The sequence below is a fragment of the Asterias amurensis genome, chromosome 5 (genome assembly GCF_032118995.1).
Source record: "Asterias amurensis chromosome 5, ASM3211899v1".
Lineage (NCBI taxonomy): Eukaryota > Metazoa > Echinodermata > Asteroidea > Forcipulatida > Asteriidae > Asterias > Asterias amurensis.
This window is the reverse complement of record NC_092652.1, coordinates 24,827,155-24,852,959: the sequence shown is the minus strand read 5'-3', so window position 1 is coordinate 24,852,959 and position 25,805 is coordinate 24,827,155. Positions and strand designations below refer to the sequence as shown.

General features: G+C 37.7%; 1 protein-coding gene across 6 annotated transcripts in view; it reads left to right on the top strand.

Annotated features, from left to right (window-relative positions):
* LOC139937048 (thrombospondin type-1 domain-containing protein 7A-like) overlaps positions 1-25,805 on the top strand; it is a 228,683-nt gene that overhangs the window by 56,724 nt on the left and 146,154 nt on the right. For 5 of the 6 annotated variants that reach the window (XM_071932020.1, XM_071932016.1, XM_071932019.1 and 2 more), the window contains one exon: positions 11,366-11,447. The gene's annotated coding sequence lies outside the window, so the exon portion shown is untranslated. Of the gene's footprint in view, positions 1-7,261; positions 7,385-11,365; positions 11,448-25,805 lie in introns of those variants that run through there. The other variant, XM_071932022.1, reaches the window with a different exon arrangement.

Genomic DNA, 25,805 nt, shown 5'->3' with positions numbered 1-25,805 from the left:
ATTAAATAATGACCCTTTCTTTAATGGACCGGTCCCGAGGGGGCGGGTATAAAAGGACGCCTGGAGGCTCATTTAAATATAATTTACCCCTTTGCAATCCGGGAGAAACACAATCCTGTGTCATCATAATAACATCCAGTTGAGTGGACTAAAGCCGCCAATAACAGTCCATGTTTATTTTGAGCATTTTATTACTAGCTGGCCAATAGGGAGATCCCATTGTTATGAATAAATTATAACCTCATTGCAAGGGGAATTACAATTGGCCAATTGGGAGATGTCTGGTCATGAATAAATTATGACATTCCCACAAAAAGTGATAGTTGGGGTTTGGGGCAACGAGCCAATAGGGAGATGAAACCTTTTGAATAAACTATGCAAATATGCCTTGTAGAAAGTACCAACAACTGACTTTTATTCAATGCTATTAGTTAAATTGTTCATCTAAAAGCACAAAAGTCCCTTCTCCATTTACTACATTACCAAAACACATTCAAAGTCGCAAGACAAAGGTTAAAAGAGAAAACAAAATTACAATAATAATACAAATCTTTTCAGTTCTAGACAAGGGTATTTGAATATATATTTCTCGAAGGCTTATTTATATATTGCCCAGTCATCCCCAATAATTAAAAAACAAAAAGAAATTCCACCAGGCTTCCTGTCCGAAGGAAATCTAACATAAGGGGAAGCAAGTTCCCCGCTCAAATCACATTTACATATTGCCTGCCAGCCAATCAAGACTGTCATGAATAACAGGTAACCAATAAGCCCCAGGGGTTTAATCCGTCTGGTAAATTTGAATATTGTTCCTTAGCCAATGAAACGGTAATTCGTCAAACAATCCTCATGATGTACTTCAACATCAAGCCCTCTGGCAAACAGTCTTTTCGGAGGAGTAACGGGGGTTGCTTTACTCTTTACTCTTTATTCACGGACTTTCTTTCTTCATGCAACGCTAAGCGTAAAATTCTTTATCCGTGTCTCATTCTAATGGGCAATTATCTGCTTTGCAATCTTTTCATGTGATTTTATGAAATAATCTCATCCCTCCCTCTATGATTGTAGTTGTCGTGCCGCTCAATCAAACTTGAATCCTTTTAACGTGGCCGGTCAATTACTGTAAAATGTATTGTACTGCGGGTAGAAGGGCTCCCCTTCCCAGGTTGCACATTATGTCAAATGTAGCTGTACTTCTTCATGTTGAGGAGTGAACTACATTGACTTCTCTGATATGTTTGCAGTGGATTGTTCACTTAACCCTTTAGAGATAATTTTTTTTTTTTTTTTAAAGCAGTGAACAGTTTTCTCTAGAGCGTTTTATAATATTTTTTTAAAATTTTATTATTCTGTATAATAATTGCAAAATGCCCAGACATCGCTAAAAATAATGTTCATATATTGAATCTTTTTTTTTTTGGAAAAAGTATTAAAAAATGTCATCGAAAAATATTATGACACAGAAAATCAATTTTGATTTTAGACATTGGGGTGCAATGTTAACATAGGAAACATAGGAAAGTTTCATTATCCGAACTTGACCTTTGCTTTGACCTCTTTGTCAAAATGAAAGTAGGTCAAATCTTGCAGCTGTTTGCTGCTGGTCGCTATGGGTATCTTGGTATAAGCCGCTTGTGGCCACGTTGTCTCTGAGTATTAAATAGGCTCTTAAAAGTAAGAAATAAAAAATTGAAAATGGCAATAATTGAATATTGCCCCATACCTGGAGATATTGGGTATGATAAAGAATCCCATGTATAATTTCATCTTTATAAAAAAATCATAAAAAAATCACACACATGACAAAAACTGATGAAGAAAAAAGGAGATGACTCACGTATTTAATTTGACCACTAGGCTCTCTTCCCCCCGGAGCTTTTGATAATAAAATCAAAGCGTTTTTGTACTGATTTCTGCGATGAAATTATTAAACTAATAATACAGTTTGTTTGAAAGCGCTGAAATGAGATAAGACAGTGTGAATTCTAGATTGCCACTGGCGAGCGACGTGACGTTATACTCCAACATCGTTCTTCCTGTAGATTTTATTTTGCTTTGTGGTCTAGACTTTTGATACGAATATTCTTATCGCTTGGATAGAGATAAGATAACGTTAAAAAGCAATAAAACTATGGATGATATTTCTTAAAAGTGATATTTGATCAAACTGCAAGTCATTCTTTAAGAATTCCTGCTCCTTTTCATTTGAATATTTGTCCTTATTGTTAAGTGAATTTATAAACATTTAAAATTCATTGAAAAAAACTTGCTACAAATTAAGATCAGCAGTGTCTATAAAAAAAATTAATCCATGCTAGATACATATTTTTATACCTGATATTCTTAATTAATATTTGTATCTATCTGTTTGTTGTTAAATAATGTTAAGCCTTTTTGTCTGTACTGTTTAAATCATGGCCAGTTTTAATTTCCCCAGTGTGGGATGATAAAGTTCTTATCTTATCTTATCTTATCTTATACTGTTAAATTTTATAGAATTTAACAAAATGATATAGTTTTGTTTTGTTGCTAGTTCCTGACATGTAATGATTTTGTGCATTTAGATACTATAAAAAGAGTACAAATGTCTGTGTAGTACTACACTCTGCCTTTGAAGGCAACTACAGTTTGTTTTGCTAAAGTTCACTGCAATCTTATGGCAGCAATATTGCAAATATTAACTCTGATTCGGTAGTGAAAAGCTACTTGGGTACTCGTTGATGCATAATGCATCAGATGTGTCGAGTGCAAGGACGGAAGGTTCCACGATCTTTTGTCAGGCATGCAATAAAACATGCAAAGAACAATATTTTGCCCCGAGATGACTTTTTAATATTTAAAAAAGATATCTATAATGTGTAACTGGTTAAATTTTCAGCTTTCTCGAGAAGACGATCAAAGCATACTGATGGAAACGTCGAGTTGAAACCAACGGTTCTTTTCAGAACCACCCCAACTCAGAGATAGTCTTTACATGGTGTTACCGCAAACTTTTCTATATTGGTTAAATTTTGTCATACTCTTGAATGTATATTGTAATACAAAATGTTAAATTTCCCACATGATTAGTGTAGTATTTTTGCCTGCCTGGAAATGCCATGGATCGTACAAGATCACTCTTTTTCTATATAAAGGTTACGTGGTCAATAGCTCCTTCTCCTTCACAACCCCACCCCTCCTTAATAAAAACCAAACGAAAGTCCTTCTGCAGATATTTCCCTTCCTTCCTCCAAACTCCACAATCTAAACAAAGAGAGAAATACCACTGTGTTTTCCTTTTCTCTTTGTGTTTGCTCCTCATGAGGAAAATGTATCCATCCCCGGAGCAATATTGACTCGAGCACAAAATGTCCGTGCTTACCGGCCACTTCAGCGTACTACCAACCACTGTGTACAGAGTATTGGGTTTTTCCAGATGAGCTTTTTGTGATGTTTGGAGTACTTTCCCATACCGGAGTCCCAACCTCTACAACTGGTCTTCCTTTAAAGGGTTTTGATATCTTTTGCAGATCAAGGTTTTTTGGCCATGACATGAATCCCTACTCACTGTGAAATGACTATTTTACCTGAAGAAGTTTCAGCTTCGTAAGTCGTCAAGTTTTTGAGAAAATTAAGTGATGTTTCAGGAGAGTCACATTGTATACTGCAGTACTACGATATTCTGGTAAATCTGATGCTAAAATAATTTTCGTCTCCTGAGGCGAATTTTTTTTTCTCCATAACGTTTTGCTCATTTCTCAAAAACTATAAGAGCACCTCATCAAATAAAATTTCATGGGAAGCTTTCTACCATCATTATCTTTAAACCGCGTAAGTTTAATGTAAATCTGTGGACATTGTTTAGTGTCCTAAAAGGAGTACCCAGACCCTTTAAGACCAATAAAAAGGTCTTTCTATGATCAGACCTCCTTCTTCGTTTTTATCCAGGTCGCGAATGAATCACATATTTGCAGAGTGACATTTGTTAACCAACATCGTAAGATTTTGTCAGCGTAGGAGAGAAATAATCGCGCAAAGGCTTTGAGTTACAGACACCGGGGAATAAATGGAATTGAACGCTCCCCTCCTTTTTCAATTAGTATTTATGACTTGTGTCTCTGCACAGTGATAGTGCCTCCATGGATTGAAGTCTTAGTATGGGAAGATTTATGTCTAGAAGTTGTTGTCCCCTTGTTGCCCCCTCTAATCCAGAACATATCAAGATCACAACGGTTGTTTACTATGATGGAGGGGTGGTGGTTCGTTTTGTCCTTGTTAGATTTTCCTTTATATCAAACTTTCCCTCTATTTATGAAAGTTCCAATTACTATCAGAATCATTGGGGAGAGAAAGAAGAGTTACCCTTTTAAAGCCCAATGCAGGCTGGGAGTTTTCCTTTGAATGTTTTTGTTCACTAAATTGTTGTATGAAGCCATACATAGAATGCTACAATATCCAATTTGTCTAAAGGTTTCTCTTTGTCATTGTGATTTGTATGAGGTTTAAATTTGAAGCCGCGGGAACAATCTTGTGCGACCACTGATTTACAGATGGGTGTGGGCAGCAATGGACTTCACAGGACCACTTCGAGAAAGTTGTTGTCGGTCCTTTTGTGTGTCAGGTCTGTATTTTCATCTTTGTGAGGGCAAGGCCATTTTCATTTTGCAGAGGCCAAGACCAGGTTAATGGGGCGGTTCCTTGGCCTCCATTTAAATATATGCCTGGTGTATTAACAGTAAGACCACTTTGAGACTTGCTTGGTCCTTTGTGTTAACTGCCATTTTGGGCAAGCAGGGCCCAGGCGAGTCTTTTTACTGCTCCTTTGTAGTGTTAACTGCTACTTGGCCAGCGGACCAAAGGTCGAACACTTAACTAATGATTTTTGAAAACGAACAGAATTGATGTACCTGCAGTCTCATCCACCCACACCTAAATTACATCAATTCAGTTCAGTTCTTTCTTCATTTGGCATGACAGGAGACGTCAATTAATAGTCAGAAGTCAGAGTCGACAGAATCAAATATTTCTTGAACCCTAAGGTGTAGTCCGGATCCCCATGTCTCTACACAGGTATTTGCCCTTTACTCTTGTACGCCACCCCTTACTAACGAGCCACCACTCTGCTGTAATGAGACCTTCAAATCTACGGAGGTTGTATGATGCAACGTTTGATAAGCTAAAAAAAAACTGGCGGAGCTTTCAAAGATGTTGTCTGCTTCCTAAGTTAAGATCAGAGAATCGTTTATTGCCCGCTTTCCTTCCCCGAGAGTCATTAATCTTCTAGGAATAGCGGGTATGTTTATGCAATTCATGTCCATGATAAATGACCACGGTGACACAGTTGTGATGTTTTAAAATAAGATTCTACGCCTAAACCGACAAATCCAACGCATGAGTTGTTGACAGTGTTTTAAAAAAGTGTTTGATTTCCTGAACAAAATAATTGGTTTTAGGGGGGGGTGCCTGGATGTTCTCGCTGAAATAACTGTGCGCATGTTTTATGATCAGCAACGCATATTTCACTCTGAATATATTCTCATCTGTGGTGATTTTTCTTCATCAGAACTTGTAGCCTGTGAAGACTTAATGTTAACAAATGGGTCTGTGTTTCTATGTACAGAGTAAAGGTTTTTTTCAGACGACGCCGGAATGTCTTGCGAGTAATAGATGAGTATAGATAAGCAGTTTGTTTTATGGCGACATTATTGGTGTACATTGTAGATCTGAGCTTACTTGATGTTTTATTCAGCAATAAACACATTTTGTAAAACATCATAAAATCATGTTTTTGGAAGACGTGCGTGAGACTCTACGCCCTTTTTCCAGGCACACTAAAAAAAAATCCAGTACCAAAAGGCTGTATGAAAATGGTTCCTGAGAAAACAATTGATTTTAAATGTTTTAGTTGTTCTGCTACAATTACCCGAAAGACATGTTTCTGATTCCCATGCAGAATTTTACTTTCCTATAATTACTTGTGAATTGCAGAAAACCAATCAAATTTTCACGCCCAGTTTTTTCCTGAAACACATTTTTTCCCTTTAGTTGCACATGTGCTCTTTCTCCTCTAACTTTTTGTTCCATCATTTTTCCGGGCATACAACATTTTTTTGGTTACTTTTTGTTATTTTTTCTAACATTTCCAAATTCATTCGAAATCAGATGGTGATAAAACTTCTTAATTACTGCCGACCACTTTATGGTTTTACAGGGGATGAACCTTTTAATAAGCTGTTTGCCAGTAAGATCTGAATAATGTCTGGTATATTGACTTGCTTGGCCACAAGTGAATACATAATTTGAAATTCTTCTGACTAATTTGAAATTCTTCTGACTATCTCTAGTGTTGCTAGGTTACATGGATAATGGGCAAGCTTTTTCACAGTTACGTAATATTCCTGAGCTTAATAGGGTCGTATATATGACACAAGGAGAGCAGTCTTTGATGATCGGGAGGTTGCTATGCAAGAGCCTGTTCTGAACTTAGTTTTAATAAAATTTGCTGAAAAGCTTTTGTCCTGTATGGGTAATTACTCATGGTCTGTTCCAAAAAATACATTCATATTCGGCATTGAATTGTGATCTTGAAGGGGCACAGAAATTTTCCTGTGGTAAGGGGCATTGGAACTTTGGAAAGGGCACCACAGCAAAAGCACAGGGCACCACTGCAATTGATGTGGGTGTTGTGGGTTATTTTGGGGCCTCAAATAACTTCAAAAATCCATGCATCATACAGCAGAAAATGCAAGATCCAAGACACAATGTAATCTACAAAGGAATTGAATGTCTTCTTCAAAACTTTCACAAAGTAACTGTTTTCCTTCATATAAGTTTATTTTTTGGTTGCTTTATGTCACCATCAAATAGTTTATGGGTTAAGGGGCACTAGTGACAATCTAATAAACATTTGTTGACAGCTGTAATTAACAACATTGATGCCCTTTGTGTAATTACCAGAGTTAAATTATTCATCAAGGAGCTCAATGTAGTGGAATTTTAATCCTCGGACGGATTTTAATTACACCTTTAATTGAGATAGATCATTGATGTGATTAATTCTATTGTCCACTCAACAGAAGATAGTGGTCATGGATCACTTGTGAGGGGTTTGATTTTAAGCTGACTTTAATTGTCCAAGCGAAGGCTTTGAGCCTTGTAGGAGTGTATTGAACTAGTGACTAGTAGTAGTAAGTGTAGAGTAGAGTAACTGACAAGCCCTCCGTTGTCCAACAAAAGAACCTGGCCTTCCCTTCCCTTTTGAAGGGTTTCCTTCAGGTATGCTGTAGCAACTTGCTCTATGGTTCAAGGAAGGTAGGCTTAAACTGTTTATTTCAGACTGGTGGTGAAGGAACTTCATTGGAGACAGTTTTTAAAGGACAGCATCGGGTATCTGGTTTAGTTTCAGGTGAGGTAGTTTTGGTAGTTTTGATTAAACTGCTGGCTTTTTATATTAGGACCAAGTGTAAATAATTTGAAGTCTTGAAGATAGGATCTGCAATTACCTGAAGTTTTTAACTTTCAATCTCAAATTTCACTGTATAGTTTCACTGGAATATTTTCACTACTTGAACGTTGTATCTCCATTTGGTCTTATTGAAACTGACTGTCAAACAACTTCATTTTATCAAATATAGAGTCTCTACTTTTGAAACTCATCTGTGAAATTTTCACTTGGACCAGTTCACACTTGTCGTAAACAGAAGGAGTTTGCCCCACTGTTTGTGAACAACTTCATTTTATCAATTATAGAGTCTCTACTTTTGTAATTCATCTTTGAAATCTTCACTTGGACCAGTATCTTGTCGTTAACAGAAGGGGTTCGCCCCACTGTTTGTGAACGACTTCATTTTATCAAATATAGTCTCTACTTTTGAATTTCATCTTTGAAATCTTCGCTTGGACCAGTATCCACTTGTCGCAAAGAGAACCTCACTTTTTGTGGCAGCAATATGCACCCCTCACCTTGTATCCCCTTTAAAGGATTTGGGTACCTTTTCAAAATGTACATAGATTTAAATTAAACTTACAGGGTTTGAAGATAATGATAGTGGAAAGCTTCCCTTCAAATATTACTTACTGAGGTGCTGTAGTTTTTGAGAAATGAGTAAAACAATGTCATAAAAATACGTTTGTAAATGCTTAAAATAATTTTCATGACATTGTTTTACTCATTTCCCCTAAACTACAGCACCTCAGCACGTAATATTTTCAGGGAAGATTTCTACTACATGTATCATTATCTTCAAACTGTGTAAGTTTAGTGTAAATCTGTGGACATTGTGTTTTTTGTCCTACAAAAGTTACATACACCCTTTAAGGTGTTGTAGTATGTTTGCTTCATCTCATAAAATCTTTCTTTACAATCTCATTTTGAAGTAGAGAAAGAGGTAATTTTTCACCCAAACAATTGAATCTTATAAAGGCTTCGGGCATGAAGCCTTTCTCAGGCATCACAACTCAATGCAACAAAGGGTGTTTTTCTTTCATTATGAACTCTTCCAACTTTGATGAGCAATTGAGCTAAAATATTGACATGTTTGTTATTTTATGTATATGTTGGGATACACCAAGTGAGGATACCATGGTCTCTAACAACCTGCCTTCTAAGAAAAAACATTGATATTTTTTGTTTTAAATTGAAATGTTTACTTGACCTCAAAGATCATAGACCAAGACCTGAATCTCCCTTGATTATGGTTCATGTATTCTACAGTACATAAGTTTGATAAGCTGATGATGTCAAGGTCCAAGAAATCTGCGAATGTTGTTTGTCCCCACAATCAGCAGTCTTTTCAATTCTAGCCTACATGTAGTAAATGCACCCACTGTACTTTACGCTTGTGTCTATAAATTTGATTTATATCTTCTTGTAATAAATGCTTTAAAGGCTGTGGAAACTATTATCATCATAAAACCTTTCTTGATTACGAGTAATGGGAAGAGATTGATGGTATAAAACATTGTGAGGATCAGCTTCCTCTGAAATGACATAGTTTTCAAAAAAAAAGTAATTTTCCATGAATTTGATTTCGAGACCTCAAGTTTAGAATGTGAGGTCTCGAAATCAAGCATCAGAAAGCACACAACGTCGTGTGACAAGGGTGTTTTTTCTTTCATTATTATCTCGCAAATTCAACGACCGATTGAGCTCAAATTTTCACAGGTTTGTTATTTTATGCATATGTTGAGATACACCAAGTGAGAATACTAGTCTTTGACAATTACCAATAGTGTCCACTGTCTTTAATGTTGTATTAACTTGATGATCACTCAGAATTTTCTTATACCTCCATCACATACATGTACTGTACTATCTTTTTTTGAATATCAAACAATAACCCACATGGGAAACTGACTGGGTAAATTTTAAATGATTTGGGGTTTACCAAAGACAAATTAACTAAAGCGGAATGTGAACCAACGACCTCCAGAGTAATGTGCCGGTACTCTACCAACTGAGCTATCTAGCCCTATGTTAGTGGTCTCCCTATTTTGTCAATATCTTTGTTTTGGGGGTGCCAGGCAGAAGCTGCCAATTAACTGCCGTGAAGTTGATGCTACAACCTGGGAAGTGAAAGCCCGGGATAACCTTAAGGGGATGCAACTTTTTATTTCAGATATCAAGTAATATTCCACAAGGGAAACTGACTGGATAATTTTTTTTAATATAAAACACTAGATTTTTTTTCCACTGAGCTTTCCACACAACACTTTGCGTTTTATGGATAATAAATTAATGACTTTGACCATGGAGTGATGATCATTATGGCTATAGCCAGATTAGCGGGTCTAGGGTTCAACTCCCTTGGGAGGAAATATTGGTTTCAGTATCAATTTGACTTGGCTCAATGACCACAGCTAATAATTGTATATTTTATAGCCTTTGAGATCAAATTCTCGGGTGAATAGAAAAGCTGCATTTATAATGTCCTTGTGATAGGCCTTTCATAGAATGCAAAACGCTCTTTATATACAGATAATATACACTGACCCTTTGTCATCAAACTAAACAACACAAGTTGTACATAATAACAATAAATATGGTGTTCAGAAAGTTACGCTCAGTTTAGTTACGGGGCAATCGCCATTTGATCGAATCACTTTGGATAACTGTGAGAGAGACATATATTTTTTTTCAGTCAAATGCAATTAAAAGACCTGAAACAAAATGCAGATTTTTTTTTTTTTTTTTTCATCAATCAAGAGAAAACCACAAAGAACAAAGGTAGATAGTAGAGTAGGGCTTTTAAAACCAGTATAAACACCAAGTAGAAATTATTTCGGAGAGCTAGTTTCAATTCAGAGTGCTTCCGCCAAACATACAAAATGTTGAATACCCCACAGTTTTGAAACAACCTAGACAGAACCCTGATACAGGCTTGTGTAGATTGCATTATTCACATCTACTCTGCAGCAAGAACGAACAGTTTCACTTCGCTTATTTGTAGCACAAACATATTGACCCAAGGTTTTGGTAATAACGTCCCAAGATTTCGCGGAGCTAATGTCCTGAAATTAACAGCGTCGTCGAGGTATTTAGTTGGTCTTTTACGCACTAATGTTACCTGACCCATATGACATTGTGGTGTTTACAATGAATTTAGTGGGAGGACTGACAAAAAACGATGAGCAATGCCTGAAGCTGTTTATACAATCCCCAGGGATTTCGATTCACACTGCATATAAAAAGCAAGCCTCGTAATATTTTCTTCTGCCGCGGGTAATCCGTTACATGTGCACTTTTTTGCTTGGGCGAGCATTTAGCCAGAAAAACAGTGAGCGCCCTCAGCTATATTAAATATTTGATGAATCCAATCCATTTAGGGGGAGACGTAGTCGTCAAAGGGTGGGTTTGTTTGTCATTAAAATCCCGTGATCTGTGAAGTGGAAAGATGTTTATTGAAAGTTATTAAGGGTTGGAGAATAAAAATCTGATGACTGGATCAATTTGAGTAATTTTGTTGTTGTTAGGATGTGTTTTTTGAGTTGTAGGCTTTGTGTACTTTGCATTGCTTGAGTTGACAATCATAAATGAAAGGGCGTTGAAAGGAATGACGGGATGTTTGGGCACTTTGTAAAGAAACTTTGCCAGAAGGCACAAAATCAATGCCATATTAATGCACTATCCTACTATCAGCCAAACAGCAAAATTAGCTCCAATAGCAGGATGAATGGGAAGCTAGAAAGTAATGTTCGGTGGTTTTAGATGTGGGAGGAAAACCCCAATGGGGGAAAACCCAATCCACATACAAGGCTCTGTTCTGAGGTCAGGTGGGATTCGTAACCAGGGTCAACAGAAATAAAATTTAAAAAAGCAGAGATAGACACCACTTAGCCAACTTAATCCTCAAATTTATTGTTGTTGTTTCTTATGTTTGTTTCACAGACTGGACATCTTGGAAACGGTAACATTTCAGAGAGAGGGGCGCAGTGGATGTCTGACCTCACAACGAGAAGACTGTTTTCAGGTAGGTCTTTCTTTCATGAAAGAAATAATGGTGATTTAACCCTCATCTCCCTGTTTGCGAGTTACCATGATCCTTCTTCACTCATGCTCTAAATTCAGCATATTAATTTTGGTAATTCACCCCTCCCCTGTCCCAAACCATTGGATGCTACATGTAGGTGGATGTGGCTGATATCTGTTATAAAGCAGGATCAGTTTGGTGCAGTACTCAGTCCAACGGAATCAATCAAACACATGCAGTTGGATTTTGATGGGCCAGGGATGGTCAGGGGTTATAACTGCTTTGGTGTCTGTGATATTAAACTATGCGTTAACATTAAGCTTTAACAGAACTATAACTATCATTGAAGATGCTAGTTCGGATTTTTGGTTGATTAGTGATCACAATTACTTATGGTTTGGATCCAACATTTGTAGAACTATATCCCCATCAACATGAGGAATGCTCCTTACGTCGCCATTTTCAGGAAACGTCTTAAAACATTTTTGTTCTCGTAACCCCTGTCTTTGTATTTTTGTATTTTGTACAGCGCTTTGACCTTTTTGTAAAGGGCTTTCTAAATACCTTTTATTTTCTATCAGCCATCATCTCCCCCTCATCTCCAAGTCTAAACTGTTAGTTCATTCCATACAAGCTTAAAATATCTTAAATCTTTGAATCTAAAAAAAAAAAAGAGGAAATTATACCTGTTCTCAAGAGCGTGAGCACTTCTTAATGTTCCACTGATTAGTTTGAAGGCAAATGATTGCCATTGTCTTGTAACCAGCTCTTTAATTACCCTATGTTCATTATCTCAATGGTCGCCTGTGCAAACCTCTCAGGTATATGCATCAGACCTTTTTACTAATGGCATGTTTAATGACCTGTAAGTAATTAGTGCGTCGTTAACTCTTCATTGCATTTTGGAAGAAGTGCCCTTTAACGAGATGTGGAGAAAAGGGTGTTGGACCTTCCTCCAAGAAGATGAGTAGCCTTGATTTCAAGGCTGTGAGATAGCTTTGGTTACAAAACATAAACCCCAGCCGCCTGAATTTGATGGAACTCCAGCTGCCGTTGCAGACTCAAAAATAGTACACCACAAGCACAATGCTCTCACCATGCAATAACATACACAAGCGCTAACTCATCAGTGACCCCCCCCCCCATTGATACACCCTGAAAAGCTGCTGTTCTGTAATAGTGTTTCATGATGTATGTTACAGAAATCCCCTTCCCCCCTTCTGAAAGAACTTTTCCCTATTTTTTACTGCAGTGGATACATACATCATAAAGTAGCATTTAGATATTTGTAACATTTTTCTCTTGACACTGGGCGATTTGGAAAATAAAATCCCTCTCAGTGTTTTTTTTTTTTCTTCGCTAAATGTCATTGTTTCAGAATTGAGCAGTACCATCCACAAACAAATAATTATTATTACTTGGTTTTACCTGTATTAGGTAATGTGAAAAGCAATGGATACTCGGTACTTTCCCGAGTGAACAAAATCCACAGGCGCACTTCTCGGATGAGATTCGAACCCACGACTTTCGCTTTTGTACAGCAGATGTCTTACCACTATCGATTGCCTGATAGCTAGAGGCAGTTCAAATCCTGTACTTTAGCAGCGGGTATCACTACAATTTAATAGATGCTCAATTTGTATCAGGGAAGAAAGAAAAAAATCTTGTTATTGCGCATTAGAAAATGTTCCCTAAATAGATTTTAATAAGAAAAGTTGCCCCTAGCCCCCACCCCCATCTGTCAAAAATCATTCACAGTGTACAGTGTGTCACAGTGGACCGTTATTTAACAGTCCTGCGTGACCAGTTGTTTTGACAAATTATAATAATTAATAATATTGAATCTGCATTCACTGGTTAAAAAAAATCACTTGATATATTTTTCATCGTCATGGGATCTCATCCGAAAAATATTCACCATAAAACAAGAAACCCCATATGTTATAAATACTTCCTTTTGCAGTTAATTTTCATCCCTCCGCTAACTCTCAGTGGAAATCATCTTAAATTTTCCAACTACCCACTACCCAGTCTCGCTGACTTTCTGTTTAAAACAAACAGTTTAATTTTTTTCCCCCAAAAAAACCTTGTGAACAAATTATCAACCTACGCTTCCCTCTCTCCCCCACACATCAGTCAGCCTTGTTTCCCTCTCTCCTGTCTCATTCTCTTTCTCTCAAAACAACATGCACTTCATTCCTTCAGCCTTTCTTTAACTATAATCCCAACGACGACACCCATAGAGAATAACCCCATCAGCTGGAGCGTAAATATTACATGGCCCTTCTTACCCTAGAAATCTACTTTTCATGCTTATATAGGGTAAGCGCTAAAGTTCAACAATAACTGTAAGCTAAAATATTACCAGGGAAATTATTTATAATGTTAAAGGCACTGGACACCTTTGGTCATTGTCAAAGACAAGTATTCTTACTGTACAGGTGTTTCCCAACATATGCATCAAATAACAACTGTGAAAATTTCGGCTCAAAATTGGTCTTAAAGTAATGATAGAAAAAACTACAATTGTGAGTGCTTTTAGATGCCTAATGAAGGGCTTTAGGCCTGAAGTCTTTTAATGTTCAAAAAATAGAAAGTAAGAAATTAACTCTTTCTCAAAAACTATGTTGCTTCAGAGGAAGCAGTTTCTCACTATGTGTTATACTATCAACAGCCCTCAAATTGTTTTTTACCAAGTAAAGGCACACACCGGCTCACCGTTTACGCAATTTAGGGCTGTAGAATCACAAATAATGTTGTTATACATGGTTGCTGTAAAAAAATCATCAAAATGTCACGTATTTAGCGAAAAATTATTTTAAAAAACCAAAGCGGCCATATAACAAGCTTCCGTTACACGGACTCTTTGAATGTGAATCTTACGTTAGATTTTTCACCATTATTTACATTTTGTAGCGATAATTTGAATACATGATCTTTTTCGTCAATTATTCGTTAATAATTTTGTAAAAAAAAAAATTTAAATTTGGTTAAGTAAGTTACTTTTAGACGGCTGAAAGTAAAACTAGCCTGGAAGGTCACGTGATTGTTTGTACCACTTTTTGGTTAGAACAATCACGCGACCTGCGTTTTTGTCTTAAAATGCTCAAAAACGGCTAAATTTGATGATTTTTTTTAAGGACTGTTCTTCTTCATTCCTGGAAGACCGTTGAAGTCATATGTTAGTCTATTTTGTAGCCCAAATAGCCCAATTTGGCCGGTGTGTCCCTTTAAAGGAGTGCACAGGTATAATTGTCAACACTGTTTGTAAGCAAATAATTATAGACAAAATAAGTAGTAATGTTACGTGCACTGGCAAAAATTCCTAAGTAATCTGTGAAATATTGTCTTCTCTAAACAGAGATAATATAAGGCCCTGCTTGCAAGAGTCCAATAACCTCATCAACTTGGGTCGATTTCACAAAGAGTTAGGTAGGGGATATTACAAACTTACGGCTAGTCTTAAGTTAGGACGAGTGACTTAACCTAACTCGAGATAAGACTAGTCTTAACTCTTTGTGAAATCCACCCCTGGACTGTTAATATTACATGGCTCTCTGCTAACCCAGCATTAACCACTGTGCTTATAGGTTTTTAGCCCTAAATTTCAACACTGACTTTGCAGGGAAAATGATCAGGAAAATGAGTAGTAATGTCAAGTGTAAAGGCAAAAAGTTCTAAGTAATCTGTGAATAATATTGATTACTCTATTAAAGGCAGTGGACACTATTGGTAATTACTCAAAATAACTATTAGCACAAGACCTTACTTGGTAATGAGTAATGGGGAGAGGTTGGTAGTATAAAACACTGTGAGAAACGGCTCCCTCTGAAGTGAAGTTTTCGAGAAAGAAGTAATTTTCCACGAATTTGAGGTCTCGAAATCAAGCATCTGAAAGCACACAACTTTGTGTGACAAGGGTGTTTTTTCTTTCATAGTTGTCTCGCAACTCCGACGACCAATGAGCTCAAGTTTTCACAGGTTTGTTATTTTTTGTATATGTTGAGATACAGCAAGTGAGAAGACTGGTCTTTGACATTTACCAATAGTGTCCACTGGCTTTAAGGGGATAATGTTGGGTCCTGCTTGCAAGAATCCAGAGCAGGCCAATGTACTCAGTGCATACCACAGTCTACCTCCTCATTCTACCTCCTCATTCTACCTCCTCATTCTACTGACCTCCTCATACTACCTCCTTATTCTACCTCCTCATTTTACCTCCTTATTCTACCTTCTTATTCTACCTTCTTATTCTACCTCCTCAGACTACCTCCTCATTCTACCTCCTCTAACTACCTCCTTATTCTACCTTCTTATTCCACCTCCTCAGACTACCTCCTCATTCTACCTCCTCATACTACCTCCTTATTCTACCTCCTCATTTTACCTCCTTATTCTACCTTCTTATTCTACCTCCTCAGACTACCTCCTCAGACTACCTCCTCTAACTACCTCCTTATTCTACCTTCTTATTCTACCTCCTCAGACTACCTCCTCATTCTACCTCCTCATACTACCTCCTTATTCTACCTCCTTATTTTACCTCCTTATTCTACCTTCTTATTCTACCTCCTCATTCTACCTCCTCATACTACCTCCTTATTCTACCTCCTCATTTTACCTCCTTATTCTACCTTCTTATTCTACCTCCTCATTCTACCTCCTCATACTACCTCCTTATTCTACCTCCTCATTTTACCTCCTTATTCTACCTTCTTATTCTACCTCCTCAGACTACCTCCTCAGACTACCTCCTCATTCTACCTCCTCTAACTACCTCCTTATTCTACCTTCTTATTCTACCGCCTCAGACTACCTCCTCATTCTACCTCCTCTAACTACCTCCTTATTCTACCTTCTTATTCTACCTCCTCAGACTACCTCCTCATTCTACCTCCTCTAACTACCTCCTTAATCTACCTTTTCATTTAACCTCCTTATTCTACCTCCTTATTCTTCCTCCTCATACTACCTCCTCATTCTACCTCCCCATTTTACCTCCTTATTCTACATGTACCTCCTTATTCTACCTCCTCATCAAGTCTTTGACACGGAAGCTTTCCGCTCTCTCAACACTTTCCCTCTTCCCTGTTTTCTCTCTGGAGTTTTCACTGTAGTGTGCCGTACAGAGGAGCCGAGATGATATATCGATTGTTGTTTAATGTTCGGATTGATTCAATATTGATGTTAACTTGGTTAGCCAGCTTGTATGCCCTCCCCCACGTGAATGTGTTTTCTTGTTTTTCTGTTGTGGTTGTATGAATGTCAAGGCATTGGAACACCATCCCACCAAGCAACCTCATTATAACGGTATCATGCACAAAGTGCAAAAAATCCATAGTTGTGGCTGCTGCGGATAAAATTGCTGTTTTTCTCCGGTTCATACGCACTAATAATCCATCTTTGCAGGTGAGCTTGGCATTTTGGAATACTGTGTGATGGCAGACTTTGCTGAGAAGAGGGGGGGGGGGGGGGAGAGAGTTCAGTCACACTTTGGAGGATAGAGATGTGATGCTCTTTTTAAACACTGCGTTAAAGCGTTGATATACGCCAAAAATCACACCCCCAAATAAAGAAAAGAGGAATTGTTTTCAAAACAACATTGAGTTGTTGAAGAAACTATCAAAGGTTTAAAAAAAATGGTCTGCTTGTAGTTCGAATTGACTTGTAAGTTGTGTTTGAAGCTTTGCATGGTACGGAAAATCAAGGGAACTATTGCGAGTACAACCATGTGTTATAGGAAAACGTTCCCTTGCATCGGACGAGTTGGTCAATAAAAAGCGTTTGTAACCGTTTTTTATAAATTGCATATGGTTGGAAAGATGTTCTAAAACTAGAATACAATGATCCACACAAGTTTGCCTCAAAATTGCGTGATTTTCCTTTTACTGTGCGAACTAACACGGTCGGCCATTTATGGGAGTCACAATTTTGACTCCCGTAAATGGCTGACCGTGTTAGTCAACAAGGTTAAAGGAAAACCACGCAATTTCGAGGCATGTTTGTGTGGATCATTGTATTCTACTTCTACAACATCTTTCTACCCATATGCATTTTATAAAAAACGGTTACAAACGCATTTCAAAGACCAACTCGACCGATCCACGGCAATGGTTCCTTTAATCTCTTTGGGAGGAGTGTTGTCTCTGAAAAGAGTTGGTGTGGTCTCAACGTTTCGAATAGTATCTCTGCTTGTCTTCAGAAAAACAATTCACTTATCTTTGCAACCTTCTCCACACCCGCCAGTCTTTGTATTATTTAAGATCCACTTCAGCTGTTGTATTCAACGTACCAATGTAGGATCTAAAGCTTTTGTTGCAACTGGGTCTTCCTCAGTCTGTTTATTTAACCAATTCCCTGAGTTCCTTCAAATCCCAATTAAAAACCCATCTCTATCCTAAGCTACTCTAGATTGAATCATTGTTAATTGCATTGTTTTGTCTGTAAAACAATGTAGTTTTTTTTTGTTTGGTTGCTATTGTATTTCATAAGCGCTTTGTATCGCTTTTGTATACAAGGTTATTATTATTATTATGATTATAATTATTATTATAATTATTATTATTACTATTATTATTCACATACTTGTTGAAAGAAAAACAATTGTAACTTGAACTCATGTAGTTGGGATAAATACAAACTTTCCATAATCCATAATGTAGTGTGTTCTATTGGGATATGGCTCAAATATTTCTGCAATGCAGGTGGTAATTACTTCTCTCTTTAATGCCGTGCAATCATTTTGTGAAGATTGCGCGGTTTCCTTTGTGTATGGCAGATAATCATCATGGCCAACTGCATCACATTCACCTTAATTGCATACGAGCAGCGATGTGTGTGATGGTATGTAGGCAGCTAGAGTGTGTATGATGTTTCACATGTTCACCTAGTTTGCAGGGCCCAATTTCTTGGCTCTGCTTACCTCCGGATTCTGCGCTTACAACCACCATTCTCTGTTAACATGTGAGCGCCAAATTTCTGCGTTAACAGTGTAAGTGTAGAATGTGTGATAACATGGAGTACGCACGGGCACAAGCCAAAATTCTCTGCTAACCCAGAAAATACGCTTGAGGTAAGCACAGAATGCCCTGCTTCCGCAAGCGCCGATTCTTTGCTTACGGTAAGCAGAGCCATGAAATTGGTCTCATTTTTTACATACCAGCCGTTGAAACGAGATCGTCTGATACTCTTTAAACCGGTGGTCCTATTTATGAATCGTCGTCCTCACTCGCTTGTCATCAACATTTGGGACTCGGAAGTGTGGTCCTGGCTCATGGTCCACAGGGAGTTGTTCCGATTGCATTCCAAGAAATGGAGCATTTTTGAAATCAATGATAAACTCTGGAATATTTGTAAGCATCTTCCCATTGCTGTTTGTCATGAATAGTTGATGCTTGAGTTTTTCTTCTTTGACCCTCCCTGGGCTACATAGTTTATTAGGTTGGAAAAAATAGTCAATTACACCCACTTTTGAGCTATAAAAGTATTATAATTGCTCTTTAGTTTTTTGCACCAAACGTCAATCAAACTTGGATGCACTTAAGATTCGGAGAAATGAGGAGAAGATTGAACTTTAAACAAGAAATTAAATTAAGTAATTGACTGACTATCTTAATTCAAACTCAGGAACATACGGCCATAACCCCAGGGAGGGTAAGAGCAATGCTATAAATACCTGCTCATTAGGCTCCGTCTCTGGCTTCAGGCTCCGTTTGATGTTGGAAACACTGTATAGAATGTTTTAAAACATTGTTAGAAAGATACAAAGATACCCCTTTGAAGCAATGTAGTTTTTTAGAAAGAGGTAATTTTTTCACCCCAAAAAGTGAATCTGAAAAAGAATTCAGTCTCAACAGGGCATCTGAAAATCACACAATTCTGCAAGGTTCTTTTTTCTTTGATTATTTTCTTGCAACTTTCTTGACCAATTGGGCCCCACTTTCCACAGGTTTGTTATTTTATGTTTATGTTGGAATACAGCAAGTAAGGAAACTGGTTTACGACAATTACGAAAAGTATACACTGCCTTTAAAACAGGATGAGGAGCACTTTACAACTTATCTTCTTAAAACAGATGTCCCTGTATTCTGACTAAACGAAGGTTAGTTACAAAATTAAAGTTGAAGTTTATCTCAAGAAAATTATCGATGCTTCCCATCAGACCTTTGGGTTTACGGTCAAGTTCCCCAAGGCCAAGGTTATAGATCAGTATGGCTTAAATTCACACATCATAGGCACCGCTCTATTGTTCAAGAAACGGCCCACATTGGTTGCAGTATATTTTTAAAAACTCAAAGGGTTGCTCTATGATTGGTCTGGAATAGTAGAATAAATACTGAAAGGGTTGCTCTATGATTAGTCTTGCATTCCTACAGGAACATGCAAAATATGTGAACTTATTCTAGTTTAACTTTAGAACAAAGACAAGTTATTGACTAGAGGACGACTTGAAAATGCCCACCTCCGGATTAACATGCAAGCGCTTTACCAGCTGAGCTATCTAGCCCTAAACATTTTCCTAATCACTTTCCTCATTTTCTCTTGTGGTTTATTACTTGCTATCATTCTAGTTTATTTACAAACTACTTGTTGAGAGCCACTGACTGAGTGTATTTCTTATAGTATAATGTCAAAGAACAAGTTGAAAAGTCATCATTCAAAATGGTTCAGTCAATTCTAAAGGCACTTTTTATAACAGTTTAATTCATTTGGTTTTAGTGTAAAGACACAATTATAGAAAAATTATTTAGAGTTTAGAAAATACTATAAAGAGAAGAGAGGAAAAAACGGGCTGAGTGTTCTATTTGGGATTAATAAAAAATTAGCTGTACTAAATCATAATTATGAAAAATTTCTTGAGACTTTGCATTTGTATTAGGGACTTTCAAAATTTCATAGTTTGTTCTTTGACAAAGAATAAGTAATTGGGTCGGGAGTTTGTCTAAGTGGGACACATTTCCGGAATGGGGACAAAATCAGAACCAATGAGGTTTTCCTGTGTATCTGTCATGACCATGGTCTTTTTATTTACCGCGTTTCTTCTTTTTTTAAATGATGGATGTGAGCAAACGCCACTGTAACAGTAAATATGTTTTCAGCGCGGTTTCCACCATTTCCTTTGATCTTCTTCCGTTATCGTCTTTTTTTCGTCTACCCACTTCTGGAGGACCGACGTGTCGGCATGAACATAGAGTAAATGAAAGGGTTGCCGGGGCGATGTTTAACTAGGACTCATTCAGGCGATAGTAGAAGAACAGCGTTCTGGTGAGCCATCCGTCTTGATTGCTCATTACCGCTCTAACGTTAATATAAACACCATACTATATTCCTGGTATGATGCCCGCTCATATCCAGCAATTACATGTACACCAGTGGAGCACTTGATCTGACTCCCATTTGACTTGTTCTCCCGATGTATTTTCTTCCTTGCGTGTTTTTTTCCTGATTTAAATTACATTACTCGGAGTCAAGGTGTTTAGCTGTTTCATTACATACATGGGTAAGTCGGTTTGGACTCTCTGCAGCGATAGCTCGAGATGCAGGCTACCAGCTTGACTCCATCGTGTGTACTTTACCAGGGGAATAGAGCTGATCTATGTGCTGTGCTACAACAAACCCTGTCAGGTCTCTCGGTAACCGTGATGAGAGAGCTTTTGTCCCATCCATAATCAAATTATTTTTTGCGAAAGAGGGCTGGTGTACTTTTTTCTTTCCCCCTCTCTCACATTTTCCCCCGGTGTTTATGTATGTCTTAAACAGCCTTTAGTCCTTGAGAAGGATCCTTGATGCCCGGTATCTTGCTACCTCGGACTTAAAAGTCATTCTGTGCTGGCCTGAGCTATAAGGAGAAGGTGAGTGCATTTTTGTGACTGAGGAAAAAATGTATGTCAAACGGGGCTTTGCGTGAGCGGTATTAACAAGATCTTGTTTTCTGCTGTTAAGTTCAGACGTTTGCTTTTTTCCTCACTTGATGTCGTCATAAGCTGTTTATGGTGGCCTTCTTAGCCCAGGGCCCAATTTCATAGAGCTGCTTAAGTGCAAAGAAGTAGCTAAGCACAACAAATTATGCTTACCAATACCAGAACATGGTTACCAGCCAAAATACCATGTCACATGTACAATTCTGCTTTTCTGCTAAGCAGAAAATTGTTAATCAATATTTTCTGCTTAAGCAGCTTTATGAAATTTTGCCCTGGTAAAGCCAATAAAGGCCAATGCTAACTCATCGTTATTGTCATACTACAGCTATCTTTTTACTTTTTCACTTTCAGTAGCCCAAACCATGGATTTTATAAAACACAATTTGTCATCTCGTATCCAGGAGTGCCCAATTTCATAGAGCTGCTTAAGCAGACACTTTTTTGCCTAGCAACAAATTAGCAGGATACCAGTCAGATTTTGTAAATGTGACATGGTATTTTGGCTTGGTTCACCTTATTCTGGTAAGCATAGTTTTGTGCAGTTTTCTGGTCAGTATAACCCATTCAAGAAATCTATAAAAACAAAAATTGCTCTTTGATCAACGAAAAAATTGATCTGATAAATGAGCAATATCACAGAACAAATAAATTAGGCCAAGCAATGAAAAAAGCCAATAGGATAGATATTAAGTGTAAAGATGTAGCCATCAATCAAGTAGCAGATATGGAATGATGAAGTGATAGTATTGCTTAGCAACTGTTGCTATGCCAGTCAAGCAATCGCAACGTCTATTAGGCGTTCAGATACAGTTCATGACCAAGGCATGCGTTGCTATGCTGGAACTGTCTTATTTCAATAAAAAACTTATTTCAAGAAAAACTGTCAGTCCACACAAATTTTTTCTATTAATATTTTGGGAGTGACATAAGAAAAGTTTTGTTTAAATAAGATTGTTTTCTTATTTCATGAATACAAGTGTATGAGGGTTGGTCACAGAGTAAGTCAGATTTGTCCAGCTTTATATTAACTTATTTTATTCTTCTACCATTATAACGGGTGGAACCTTCCCGCTCGGAATCCATGTCAAGCCCCGTGTCCCCCTAAATCAGATCAAAAATGGAATACAGAAATGGATGTTTTGATACTTTAAATACCCCCAACTATGGTGGCCCCGAAGGGACATCGCATAACGCAAACGTGTGCGCACACGTATGCAATGTCGTGAAACAAATCGCGAATATATGCGCACACGTATACAATATCGTGAAACAATTCGCGAATATGTGCGCACACGTATGCAATGTCGTGAAACAATTCGCGAATATGTGCGCACACGTATGCAATGTCGTGAAACAAATCGCGAATATGTGCGCACACGTATGCAATGTCGTGAAACAAATCGCGAATATGTGCGCACACGTATGCAATTTCGTGTACCAAATCGTGAATATGTGCGCACACGAGTGCGATTTGTTTTGCAATGTCGTGAATTTTATTGCATACCATGTTGCATACCATTAGGATGATGTCATAGTTGTGGATAATTTGTTACCGATCTAGGGAGTACTGTGGCGCTACAGCAGGCTCCTTCTGTAAAGCATGTGTATACCCAGGAACTTGGCACCAGGTCAAGGACGACCACACGCCTCGCTTGCCTCACAACAAAGACTACTGCTGCAATGACTACCGCTTATCTCACTGTTGGAAAGAAACCCCCCAGATCATTAGACATTTTATTCAAAGGTATGCAACATGGTATGCAATAAAATTCACGACATCGCAAATAATATTCGCAGACGTGTGCGCACATATTCGCGAATTGTTTCACGACATTGCATACGTGTGCGCACATATTCGCGAATTGTTTCACGACATTGCATACGTGTGCGCACATATTTGCGAATTGTTTCACGACATTGCATTCGTGTGCGCACATATTTGCGAATTGTTTCACGACATTGCATACGTATGCGCACACGTTTGCGATATGCGATGTCCCTTCAGGGCCACCATACCCAACCCTAATTTATGTCACTGGCTTTGCTTGCCCACTCCCCCCTAAAAATATAAATAAACAATTGAATAAATTGACAGAAATTTAAAAAAATGTTTTAAACACTGCTAATGAACATTTGTTTTATATGTATAGATAAGAAGAGTTGACTTGAAGAGGATACTTAAAAAAAAAAAAAGGGCTACTGTTAACTTGAAGATGCTCCAAAAACAAAAAAAAAACAAAAAACACTCTTTGTGGATTGATTTTAGGTTGAATGCATCTACTGAAACCAGATGCCCTAGTTCCGTCTCCTATTTATCGGCTTCAGATACTTTGATTCCCTTTCTCCATCCATCTCATTTGTCTTCATTCCCCACCATCCTGTCACCTCTTCCTCATGATCCTTAGTTTCTTTCCTCCATCACTTCCGTCTCTCATCCGTATTCAGTTTTTGCGGCTCGCTATTACTCTTAGAAAAGATGAAAAGCTTTAGAAATGTCCGCGGTGTAACCTGAAGTCATAAAATCATTACAGTATGTGAAAGCCCCGATGTCATTATTGCGTGGGTAGTTGTGTTTCCTTCAGAACAAGAATCAAGAAAGAAATAATTCTAAAAGTTTTGTATAATCACCCTTTTTTTTCTCTCGGTAAGGCTACTTCTTACTCTTCCTGAGATGTTATTCATTTGGTGGGAACACTTTATAAATACTGTCATGAGTACAATTTATTTATTGTAACGTTTTCGTCGTTAAAAAAATGTGGTTCAAGAACAATGTGGTTTAAAAGCAATATTATCAACAAACTCAGAGCTGCCAACTCTCCTTGATTCTGTCGAAAGTTCCCTAAAAATAAACCAATCTTTCCATGTTCTGATGAACCAATTTGAATATCTCCCTGATTATGGAAACTTTATCCACTGATAGTTGTAAAAAATCTCCCTGATTGCAAAATGCAATTGTTGGCAGCTGTGCAATACTATCAAGAACAATATTTTCAGCGCCAACACTCTTCCAGAACTCGTTTGCTAGTTACAGTTACTTCTTTTCTTCCATACCATGCAAAGCTTCAAACATCACTTTTATTATATCATCGTCCTTTCACTTGTTTGTAAACACAACATCTTTCAGCTAGCTCAGTAAACATACACACTGACTCCATGTGCTTATATGTACATAACCTGAACTTCGCAGTTGAACACACACCTCATACACAAGATATGTGTGTGTTCATTCCACAAAATTAAACCTTTATTGTGCCGGTGCAAGCAATACCACACCACCAGGTTCCCTGCACTTTTGTGGTCAATGATTAAAACACATTCACAGATTTCCCCGCTTGAGGAAGCAACAATTTACAGTGTAATTTCATTCAATAAAATTTTGCTCTGTTGTTCATGATCAGAAGCACACATGTCAAATTATGTCTGACGTCATGCTTCAGGGCTTACCAGGAGATGGTGGGAGACGGTGGATACTGGATACTCAATTTTGAGAACTTTTATCTTGAACACATATCGGCCCAATAACTGGATTTCCTGTTGAACATGCAAATGCTGGTAGCGTCTAACTGGGGGAAAACTTGTAGATGAACAAGACATTAATATCTTTCTTTAAACATACTCTCATTACTAGTGATATGAGATGGGAAGTTAAGTCTAATGTTACGATAATAATGGTGCAGGGACTCCCTGGCCAGTCTAGGTCTGGATATTTTCCTAAGTTTCCCCAACAGTAACGCAAAACTAGACAAACAAGCTCTTAAGAAAGTGAATGTCTTGCCCCTCAAGTCATATTCATAATGTTCCATTTACATTTCTCCAATCAATTTCCATACCTTGCTATAAGGACATTCAGTACTGTAAATACAACAGGCATAACAACTCCTTTATATATAGGATTTGAGGCATTGCTCCTTTATAGTTGATCAACCAGTTTCCTTTGTTTGTTGTTCCTTCAAAGTTCCCTAAACCCCAATAATAATCTTAATTTTCCAAGACTTCCAAACTACGCTCGCATACTGTACTTATCCCAATGTTCCAAAGTTTCAAGCCCCAACCTAACTCCTTACCTGCCAAATCTCTAAAACCCAAACTACAACTCTCAACAAACTTTAACTCTTCAGTCTAGACCTTCTTCCATCCCATTTCAAAGACACGTTAAGTTATTGTCCAGTGGTTAACCATTGTGCAATTCAACCGTAATAGTTATTGGTTATGACCGCGAAAGTGCCACCCAGGTAACCAAATTCATTTAAAAGAATCCAATCATGTACTCTTTCATAACCCTTCCAAATTCCATTAAATGCCAATTTCAAATTTGGTTCACACTGCTTTCTCCCATTCCCCTCGACCCCTCAACCCCACTTCTGGAAAACAAAATCCAATAAATCTACGGATGCATGAATTTGAAATATTTTGTGCACAAGTTTAGTGATGGAGATTT